This window comes from Rhinoderma darwinii, chromosome 4 (assembly GCF_050947455.1).
Source record: "Rhinoderma darwinii isolate aRhiDar2 chromosome 4, aRhiDar2.hap1, whole genome shotgun sequence".
NCBI lineage: Eukaryota > Metazoa > Chordata > Amphibia > Anura > Rhinodermatidae > Rhinoderma > Rhinoderma darwinii.
The window spans coordinates 378508009-378518300 of NC_134690.1; positions in this window are offsets into that span (position 1 = coordinate 378508009).

Sequence of the window (10292 nt, forward strand, 5' to 3'; positions counted from 1 at the left end):
TTCGCCCTGTCGGAACAGAACGCCGTTTTTTCCCATTGAAATCAATGGGCAGATATTTGGAGGCCGAAAATAAGCCGTGTGAACATACCCTCTCTACGTGTTTCCTCCTCAGGCTCCAGCTCTCTATCCGAATTGGTCACCAAGCACCATGGCCCATTCTGATATTTCCCAGACACAGCACCACTCTCATACTTTGGCCCACACCGCACACACCTTCATAAAATTTGCACACTTTAAACTTTTAGATATAATTTGCTCCATTTCCCCTTCGTTTAGTTAATAAATGTGGCCTAAAGGGATCGGTCATCCGAAATTTCACACTGGCTTGTGAAAACGCTTGATTTTCCTCCACGTGGATTTTCTGATTGGATGTCTGTCCATGTGATAATGAACTTTAAACCCCATGGATTATGAATTTGGGCGCTACGGCTGAATATTTTCTATGTGATTTTGAGCATTAGATTTGCTATATTTGAAATGATCAAAGTAATAACATTTTGGCATTACGTATCCTGCATTGAAGTGCAAACTATGTGAGTGATTGAGCTTAAAATACGTTTCCTTGTAGACCACTCCAACTTATCTTTTCGCTTTTCAAATTTAAGAAGTGAGAAGTGAGAAAAATGTAAAAATTTTGCCCAAATTTAAAGGATGTTACGTTGTGACTTTTTTTTTACAGGCGTAAAGAGTTTGATAAGCATTAGCCACTGTTTCTGGGGTAGCAGCTCACCTCTATTTATTGTGTCCAAAGGTCGGACCCCACAAATCACATCGATGGCATATCCTAGGGATATGCATAGGCATGATGTCCTACATCATATGACCGCAGCCGGCAGTATGCATGACGGGAGATGGGGACTGGCAGTGGTGAAAAACCAGAGAGAATGCGGTAATCTAAGCTTATGAGCAAGTTTGCTATTTTCCGCCTAAAGAAAACACCTTGAAATTTGTATTTATTGGCACATTATGGTTTGATATATGCCTGAACAATAGACAATCCACTAGAGGGAGCACTATACCACATTAGCTTTATGTATTCTTTAAGATGCAATGACAAACTTGTGCCACTAGAGGGTGCATGATACCACAAGATTAGCTGACATTTGTTTTATTAAAGGGTTTCCCCACCATAGACTCTAAAGACATAATGACAATTTATACTCTGCATTTCGGATCTGTGGGAGTCCCAGTGATTGGACCCCTATGCTCTTTGGTCGCCAATGATTCCCTACAAAAAAAATCTCTATTTTGCTCTGAAACCCTTTTGGAATTGCTCAGAGATTTCTGTTACTGTAAATCTGACAATCTAAGCAAACATCCATTATAATCAATGACCATTCGCTTAGAATTTCATGTCAGACTTTTAGTAACAGAGATCTAGTCAATTAAATGGGGCTAAGCTGCAATACCAGATATATCCCATGGACAAGGGTGGCGCTGTTTCTGGATAAAAATGCAAGAGCACAATAACCATATACACAAATGAATACATTATATACATGTGCATCTGTGGAGATAATATTTTACAGTGATAGTAGCTGTATGTCTTCCCATGGACAAGTCGCCAGACAGCGATATTGTTGGTTTAGGTCACATTAATGACTTTGTTATCTTTATGAACCTAGTGTGTTTTTCCACCCCAGGACGGGATGACATATCACTAGGGTCCTATCGCTAGAACACCCACCACTCCTTAGCCTGAAGAGCATTCTCTCCACACAGTGCCGATCCTCAACCCCATTGGAGTGAATGGGACGGAGTTGCAGTACCTGCTCAGCCTGGGTCATGAGTGGCGCTGTTTAGGGAACATAAATACTAGTGACATACCATAAGCTTTAAAGGGTATAGGTCATAAATGTCAGATAAATCCGGGTCCCACCTCTGGGACCTGCACCTATCTCTAGAACGGGGCCCCCTAATCCCAGTTCTGCTGCTCTGGGTTGCGGCAGAAGCAGGCGAATTCCGACCATGAATTAGGAAACAGTGTAACTCGTTGAGCTACGCTGTTTCCGTAAGTCCCATGGAACTGAATGGTATAATGGAAACAGCGTAGCTCGCATGCCACGCTGCTTCCGAAACCACCATTCACTACTATGAGACTTATGAAAACGGCGTAGCTCAGCGAGTTACTTTGTTTTCATAACTCCCGACCATATAACCAGTAAATGGCTGGGGAGGCAGAGGGAGCAGAAAAAAGGTAGAACAGGTTTAGGGGGCCTCATTCTAGGGATAGCTGCGGGTCCCAGTGGATATGTCATAAATGTCTCTCATGGGAAACCCCCTTTAAGTACTAGGGCCCTGACAGCCCCTTTAAAATTGCTTCTAAAATACAACAAAAAATTAATGCAAAGTAATGGAGGAATAATGGAGGCTCATAGCAAAATGCTCACAGCCCATATTTCTTCTCCACACGTGAATAGATGGGATAAAAAAAATGATGTGCCCCATTGTGTAGAAGCCTTTATACAACGTAACAGCTACTTTATCAGAAGCGCTCAGTACAGCTTATAGATATCTACTCCTCTCACCTAGGAAATAAGCTGTAGCCCTAATTGTGAACAAAGAATAATACAAAAATGATACAAATGACACTATTCATCTGTACCTCCCATGAGGTCTCTTATTTTCTTCCCAACAAATAGAAGGCAAAAGTCGGAGCCCCCAGCAAAGAGACCTTCTGGGATAAGCTGCTGCCATGTGGACCGGAAATCTGAGAGGTTTGCTCTATTAAAGTTTTCTACTTAGTTACTACACTATACATTTAGGGTAAATTCATAGAGTTGTAGCATAAATAATGTGGATTTCCGCAACGGATTTCGTTGCGGAAAATCTGCAGAATAATACAATAGCAGCAAAGGGTTGGGATTTGAACAAATCTCATCCACACGCTGCGTAAATGTTAAACAGAAAAAACACTCAGAAATTGACCCGTGGTGTTTTTTTAAAAAATCCGCAGCATGTCAATTGTATTTGTGTAATCGCTGCTTTTGTGTTGTGTGTTTCCCCTCCATTGAATTCACTGGGAGGTAAAACCTGCAACAAGTAGTAGATGTTGCGTTGTTTGAGGCGGAAAAGCAGCAATTCCTCCGCAAAAAATGCAACTAATGCAAATAATAAATCTTATACTTATCCAGAATTCTGCGTTTCTTTGCCCAGGCCAGCCTCCTGGGATGGCGTTTCATCCCATGTGACGGCAGCAGCCAATCACAGGCTGTAGCAGTCACATAGGATTAAACGTCATCCCAGGAGACCGGGGCTGCATGTTGGACAGTTCAGTTCGAAACCATGGGCATTATTATCGAGTTGCACCCCTTTCTGCCGCTTTAGCAGCCTCCACTCTTCTGGGAAGGATTTCTACAAAATTTTGGAGTGTCTATGGGATTTTTTTGCCCATTCATCCAGAAGAACATTTGTGATGTCAGACACTGATGGTGGATGAGAGGTCCTGGCTCACAATTGGCATTCCAACTCATCTCAAAGCTGTTACCCATCCCCCATCATTGAGTTCAAGTGTAACCACTCAAGTTTCTCCACACCAAACTCCCCCAACCATGTCTTTATGGACGTCATGCACAGGGCCACTCTGTTCATACTGAAACAAACAGGGCCGAATCCCAAACTGTTACCACAAAGTTGGAAGCTACACTGGTCTAAAATGTATTTGTTTCCTGTAGCATTACCCTTCACTGGTAATAAGGGACCAAACTCTAAAAAAAAAACAAAAAAAAACAGCCCCAGACCGTTACCCCCCCCCCCCCCCCCCTCCACCTCCACCCTCCACCAAATTTTATAGTAATCACCATGCATTTCGGAAGGTAGAGCTTTCCTGGCATCTACCAAACCTCAGATTATCATATATTGAGTAATTATTCATCACTCCCCAGAACATGTTTCCACTGCTCCGGAATCCAGTGGCGGCGTGCTTTACACCACTCCATCCGACGCTTGGCATTACATAATGATCTTAGGCTTGTTGCAGCTGCTCGCCCACGGAACTCCTTTTCATGAAGCTCCGGACGCACAATTCTTGTGCTGATGTCACTTCCAGAGGCAGCTAGGAACTCGGTAGTAAGGGATACTACAAAGGAGAAGCAATTTTTACCCGACACAGTTCAGCACTCGATGGCCTTGCTCTTTAACCCCTTAAGGACGCAGCCTAGTTTGGGCCTTAAGGCCGGATTCACACGAACGTGTGCGTTTTGTGCGCGCAAAAAACGCTGCGTTTTGTGCATGCAAAAGGTCCGTGTGTCATCCGCATATGGTGCGCGGCTGCGTGATTTTAGCGCAGCCGGCATCATGATGACACTTTGTTTTTATGTTTAGGCTGGGTTCACACGACCATGTTACGTCCGTAATGTACGGAACGTATTTCGGATGCAAGTCCCGGACCAAACAGAGTGCAGGGAGCCGGGCTCCTAGCATCATAGTTATGTACGACGCTAGGAGTCCCTGCCTCGCTGCAGGACAACTGTCCCGTACTGTAATCATGATTACAGTACGGGACAGAAGTTCCACGGAGAGGCAGGGACTCCTAGCATCGTACATCACTATGATGCTAGGTGCCCGGCTCCCTGCAGTGTGTTCGGTCCGGGTCTTCCGGCCGAAATACGTTCCGTACATTACGGACGTAACATGGTCGTGTGAACCCAGCCTTACAAACAGAAAAGCACTTGGTGCTTTTCTGTTTTCATTCATAGTTTTTACTACTGAAGCGTGCATCACGCACGGCACCCGGAAGTGCTTCCGTGTGCCGAGCGTGATTTGCACGCACCCATTGACTTCAATGGGTGCGTGCAGCGCGAAACACGGGCAAATATAGGACATGTCATGAGTTTCACGCAGCGCACATACGCTGGGTGAAATTCACTGACAGTCTGAACGGCCTCATTCATTAACATAGGTCCATGCCACGCACGTGAAAATCCCGCGCGTAGCACGGACGTATTATACGTTCGTGTGAATAAGGCCTAAGGCTCAGAGCCCATTTTTCAAATCTGACATATTTCACTTTATGTGGTAATAACTTCGGAATGCTTAACCTATCCAAGCGATTCGGAGATTGTTTTCTCGCGAGACTTTGGGCTTTATGTTCGTAGTAATATTTGGTCGATATATTGAGTTTATTTGTGAAAAATGTCTACATTTAGAGAAAATTTGGACAAAATAGCATTTTTCTTAATTTAAATGCATCTGCTTGTAAAATAGACGGTTATACCACCCAATATAGTTACTAGTTCACATTTCCCATATGTCTACTTTAGATTGGCATCAATTTTTTAACATTATTTTATTTTTCTTGGATATTACGAGGCTTAGAACATAAACAGCAATTTCTCATATTTTTAAGAAAATTTCACAAGCCTTTTTTTTTATGTACCTGTTCAGTTCTGAAGTGGCTTTGAGGGGCCCATGTATTAGAAACCCCCATAAAACACCCCATTTAAAAAACTAGACCCCTCAAAGTATTCAAACCAGGTGAAATGTGCAAATTTCATTTTTCTTGCTGAATTTCAATATTATTCCATTTTCTTCTGTAACACAGAAGGTTTCACCAGAGAAACACTACTAAATATGTATTGTCCAGATTCTGCAGTTTTTGGAAATGTCCCACATGTGGCCCTACTGCGCTCGTGGACTAAAACACAAGCCCAAGAAGCAAAGAAGCACCTAGTGCATTTTGAGGCCTCTTTTTTTTATTAGAATATATTTTAGGCAGCATGAAGAGGTGTTGAGGTGCCAAAAAAGTAGAAATCCCCCAAAAGTGACCCCATTTTAGAAACTGCACACCTCAAGGAATTAATTTATGGTTGCGGTTACCATTTTGACCCCATAGTTTTTTCACAGCGCGTATTTGAATTGGGCTGTGAAATTTAAAAAAAGACATTTTTTCCAATAAGATGTCATTTTTTATCAAAATCTCTTATTTTCACGGGGAACAAAATGCCTCATTTTGTTGCCCAAATTCTCCTGAGTGCAGCAATACCCCATTTGTGGCGATAAACTGCCGTTTGGGCCCATGGGAGGGCTCAGAAGGAAAGGAGCGCTGTGTGTTCTTTGGAGTCCAGATTTTGCTGGATTGGTTTTCGGGTGCCATGTCGCATTTGCAGAGCCCCAGAGGTATCAAAGTAATGGAAACCCACCAGAAGTGACCCCATTTTAGAAACTACACCCCTCAAGGAATTCATTTATGGGTGTTATGACCATTTAGACCCCACAGTTTATTAACAGAATTTATTTGAATTGGGCTGTGAATGAAAACATTTTTAAAATTTTTCCAATGAGATGTAGTTTTGGGTCAAAATTTCTTATTTTCACAAGGAATAAAATACCCCATTTTGTTGCCCAATTTGTCCTGAGTGTGACAATATCCCGTTTGTGATGATAAACTGCCCATTGGGCCCATGGGAGGGCTCAGAAGGAAAGGACCACCATTTGGCCTACTGGGGATTTTCTGGCGCTAAGTCATGTATGCAGAAGCCCCTGAGGTACCAGTACAGTTGAAACCCCCAAGAAGTGACCCTGTTTTAAAACGACACCCTATAAAAGGCATTCATCTAGAGGTGTAGTGAGCATTTTGACCGGAGACATACACCCCATAAACTGTAATGTGGGTTCTCCCGGGTATGGCAATACCCTCAATGTGGCTGTTAACAGCTACCTGGGCACACAGCAGGGCTCAGAGGGGAAAGACGAGGGGGGATAAGCTGTGCGGAGTGCATCAGGGTAAGTAAAACTGGGGTAGATTAAAAATCAAGGGATGTATGACAGAGCCCTGGTTTTTCGGGAGACACGTGTCACATTGGTATATTGTGTCCTTCTTTATCCCCCTCTTATAGCAGACTTTGCAGCTCTTTTGACTTTTTCCCTTCTTGCCAGTTTGGGGAAGTTCTCCTGGTACGATGTGTGCGTGGCCTCGCTTCCAGAAGTACTGGGTGCTCCCTCTTCATGGACCCTAAAGATTAGGTTCTTAATAACCACCTCTTGAAATTCCAGGAAAGTTCCCCTCTGGTCTGTGCATCGACGTAGCACGTACGCATTGTACAATGCCATCTGCATGATGTGCACGGCCAGCTTCTTATACCACACCGCATGGCGCTGTAGGGCTTCAGGACTTGATCTGACAAGTCCACCCCTCCCATGTACCTATTGTAGTCCAGGATGCAGTCTGGTTTGGGGGTCTCTGTACTGGTACCTCGTACAGGTTCATGGGTACTGGTGCGGCCATGTATTGTTGTCAATACAAGGACATCTCTCTTGTCTTGAACTTGACACACAATATGTTGCTGCTAGAATGTGCCCTGCTCTCACCCCATCTTGTTTGCCCAGAGTCTTAGGGAGGCCTCTCAGATTTCTTCTAGCAGTGCCGCATGACTTCTGGAAGCGAGGCAGTTGAAGAGTGGGACGCGGGTATAAAAATTATCCAGGTAGAGGTGGTAACCCTGGTCCAGCAGTGGGTGCACCAAATCCCACACAATTTGTGCATAACTCCCAGTAAGGGGGGGGGGGGGGCATTCTGGGGGCTGAATACTGGTGTCCTTTCCTTCATAAATCCTAAATTTATAGGTATGCCCTGATGCACTCTCGCACAGCTTATACATCTTCACGCCATACCTTGGCCTCTTACTCGGCAGGTACTGTCGGAATTGAACCCTCCCTTTAAAATGTACCAGGGACTCATCAACGGAAACACACTTCTCGGGAGTGTATGCTTGGGAAAACCGGGCACTAAAACGGTCTAATAGGGGTCTCCATTTATACAAACGGTCAAAACTGGGGTCATCTCGGGGTGGGCACGGCTCATTATCAGTATAATGTAAGAAGCGAAGTATTGCCTCATTTTTTTATTTTTTTTAGGTTCCAGTTCAGTTGTGAAGTTGCTTTCAGGGGCCCATATATTAGAAACCCCTATCAAACACCCCATTTTATAAACTAGACCCCTCAAAGTATTCACAACAGCATATAGAAAGTTTATTAACCCTTTAGGTGTTTCACAGGAATTTAGAGCAACGTAGAGGTGAAATTTATATCCTTTTTCTTCCATTTTTGTCTGTAAAACAGGAGGTTTTAACAGAGAAACGCAACTTAATACATATTTCCCAGATTCTGCAGTTTTGAGAAATATCCCACATGTGGTCCTAGTGCGGTAATGGACTGAAGCACCGGCCTCCGACGCAAAAGAGCACCTAGTGGATTTTGAGGCACCATGTCCAATTTGAAGAGGTCTTGTGGTGCCAAAACAGAGGAAACCGTGACGTACTATTCAGTCATGGAGAGCGAACGGGATGGTTACCATGACTGAATAGCACGTCACTGCAGGGCCGCCATCAGGAATTTCAGGGCCCCCTACAGCTACATTTTCTGGGCCCCCCTACCGTGGCACCGCCTGTTAACGGTACTCCGTCCAGTACTATATCATGGTACCCAGGGCCGCCATCAGGGGGGGTATTAGGGGTACTGATGTGAGAGGCCCGGCCAAACCTAATTGAAAGGGGGGCCCGGCGAACTGCCGCGACTTGCCTTTGGTAGAAAAAAAACAGGCCCCGTTTTTTTCACCAAAAGAATGTCATGAGCTGCGGGCCCCCCTTTCAATTAGGTTTGGCCGGGCCTCTCACATCAGTACCCCTAATACCCCCCCTGATGGCGGCCCTGGGTAGCATGGGGGCCGTCAAACACCGCCGCCCGTGCGACCGATCACGCGCACCACGCAAACTCTCGCGCATGCGCACCGGCGACCGCCTGGAAGCGCGCACCGAATTTTGAGGCAGATTTTGACCTGCCCACACTATCTTGCCGCGTTTTTTGCCCACGGCGATTGAGGACAGCAGACAGAAAACGCAGCGAAAAATGCATTTTCTGCCTCCCATTGATTTAGATGGCAGGTCAGAGGCAGAACCGCGGCAAGAAAGGATGTGCTGCTTTTTCTTTTTTCCGCGACTGGCTCCCATTGATTTCAGATTAAATCAATGGGAGGCGGTTTTGGAAGTTTTTTGGTGCTGATTCTGACGCAGTGTCCGAGTCAATATCAAGGCCCAAAAACGTTGAACTGGGCCTTATTGTTAGGGCTTATTCAGACGAACGTGTAATACGTCCGTGAAACGTGTGTGATTTTCACGCGCCTTGCACAGACCTATGTTACTCTATGGTGCCGTGCGGACTGTCAGTGATTTTCACGCAGCGCGAGTCCGCTGCGTAAAACTCACGACATGTCCGATATTTGTGCATTGTTCGCGCATCACGCACCCATTGAAGTCAATGGGTGCGTGAAAATCACGCCCAGCGCTTCCGCAGCCGTATAAACTATGAATGAAAACAGAAAAGCACCACGTGCTACAAACATACAAACAGAGTGTCATAATGATGGCGGCTGCGCGAAAATCACACAGCCGCGCATCATACGCTGCTGACACACGGAGCTGTTATGGACCTTTTGCAAGCGCAAAACGCCACGTTTTTGCGCGCGCAAAAAGCACACGCTTGTGTAAATCCGGCCTTAGGGTAGGAACACACTAGGCATGAACACTGCGGATTTTATGCAACACATTTTATTGTGGAAAATCCGCAGCGTATTACAGTCGCAGCAGAGTGGATGAGGTTTGAACAAATCTCATCCACACGCTGCAAAAATAATGGACCTGCAGTGTGACTTTTTGGCTTTTTAAGTCGCATGTCAATGTATTCTGTGGAATCGCTGCTCCTCTGTTGCAGAAATGCTGCGGTTCTGCCGCAAAAATCACAAATGAGAAAAAAAAAAAAAGCCACTTTTTTAAATTGATAAAGTTTAGACTTGCCCCGGCCGTAGTCCTGGTGACGCGATCCTCTATTCTTAGCGCAGCCCCGCCTCCTGTCATGACGTTTCATCCCATGTGACTGCTGCAGCGGTCACATGGTCTACAGCGTCATCCCAGGAGGCGGGGCTACGTTCAGAAGAGAGAGATGCGTCACTTAAACTACGGCCGGGGTAAGTCTAAACTTTTTTTTCCCTGCAGGATTCCCGCAGCGGACACGCCTCACGAAACCTGCGCCACTATTTGGTGCGGTTTTGCTGGCGGAATTCCCTGCGGCTCCCGGGATAAGCTGTGTAGTTTTACTCAGCATATCCGCCTAGTGTGTCCCTTATGATGTCGCTCCTGGAGCTGCTGCCGGTCTCTAAATAGGCAGTTGGTCCAGTAGAATTTGGAATTATTTTTTTTTGTGAACCAGCTTAAAAAAATACAAAACTTTGGTGTTAGGGCCTGTTCACATCACTGTTCGCTTCCGCTCCGGGGTTCCTTCTGAGGTTTCTGTCGGGTGAA